Below are 1,396 nucleotides of genomic sequence, written 5' to 3'. Positions count from 1 at the left end.
TAACACAGAGGGGCGTAGTGAGGGGACATGGCTTTTCTAACACCGAGAGGGAGTATGGAGGGAAATGGGCTTTTTATAACACAAGTCAGAGAGGGAGTAGTGAGGGGAAATGGCTTTTTTATAACACAGAGAGGAGTAGTGAGGGGAAATGGCTTTTTATAACAGAGAGGGGTAGTGAGGGGAAATGGCTTTTTCTTAACCACAGCGGGAGTAAAGTGAGGCGGAATGGCTTTTTAATAACACAGAGAGAGAGTAGTGGGAAATGTGGCTTTTTATAACACAGAGAGGGAGTAGTGAAGGGAAATGGCTTTTTTATAACAAGAGAGGGAGTAGTGAGGGGGACAAATGGCTTTTTATAACAACAGAGGGGAGTAAGTGAGGGAAATGGCTTTTTATAACACAGAGAGCAGAGTAGTGAGGGGAAATGGCTTTTATAACACAGAGAGGGCAGTAGTGAGGGGAAATGGCTTTTTAATAACACAGAGAGGGAGTAGTGAGGGGAAAGTGGCTTTTTTATAACACAGGAGAGGGAGTAGTGGAGGGAAATGGCTTTTTATAACACAGACGAGGGAGTATGTGAGGGAAATGGCTTTTTATAACAAGAAGAGGAGTAGTGGAGGGGAAATTGGCTTTTAATCAACACAGAGGGAGTAGTTGAGGGGAAATGGCTTTTTATAACACAGAGAGGGAGTAAAGTGAGGGGAAATGGCTTTTTATAACACAGAGGGAGTTAGTGAGGGGGAAATGGCTTTTTATAACACAGTCAGAGAGGGGTAGTAACACAGAGGACACAATGAGACAGCCAGAGCAGGGCACTAGGATAGAACAGCTCGCACATCAACCCCTAGCTTCTAGGGCACTAGGATAGACAGCTCGACACAGCCCCTAGCTTCTAGGGCACTGGATAGACAGCTCCCACATCAACCCCTAGCCGCCTACTTCTAGTTTGCAACTAGGGTACACAGCCCACATTCCACCCCTAGCCCCTACCTTCTAGGGCACTAGGATAGACAGCCTCCACATCAAACCCTAGCCCCTACTTCTAGGCACAGGGTAACACCAGCCCATCAAACCCTAGCCCCTACCTTCTAGGGACTAGGGTAGACAGCTCCACATCAACCCCGTAGCCTACCTTCTAAGGGCACTAGGGTAGGACAGCTTTCCACTCACCCCTAGCCCCTACCGTTCTAGGGGCACTCGGGTAACAGCCCACATCAACCCTAGCCCTACCTTCTAGGGCACTAGGGTAGACAGTCCACATCAACCCTAGCCTCCTACCTTCTGAGGGCACTAGGATAGACAGCCCCACATCAAACCGCTAGCCCTACCTTCTAGGGCACTAGGCATCCCCACATCAACCCCTACCCCTACCTCTAGGCAAGGGTAGACAGCCCCA

At 49.1% G+C, this 1,396-nt stretch overlaps 1 long non-coding RNA gene across 1 annotated transcript; it reads left to right on the top strand.

Moving 5' to 3' along the window:
* The first annotated feature begins 446 nt into the window (after positions 1-446).
* LOC139027126 (uncharacterized) lies at positions 447-714 on the top strand. Its single transcript, XR_011479173.1, has 2 exons — positions 447-493; positions 655-714. It is a non-coding gene; the product is annotated as an uncharacterized lncRNA (long non-coding RNA).
* Positions 715-1,396: the final 682 nt, after the last annotated feature.

This window comes from Salvelinus sp. IW2-2015, unplaced genomic scaffold (genome assembly GCF_002910315.2).
Source record: "Salvelinus sp. IW2-2015 unplaced genomic scaffold, ASM291031v2 Un_scaffold7630, whole genome shotgun sequence".
Lineage (NCBI taxonomy): Eukaryota > Metazoa > Chordata > Actinopteri > Salmoniformes > Salmonidae > Salvelinus > Salvelinus sp. IW2-2015.
The sequence above is the reverse complement of the archived record's forward strand: the minus strand, read 5'-3'. Positions and strand labels throughout refer to the sequence as shown.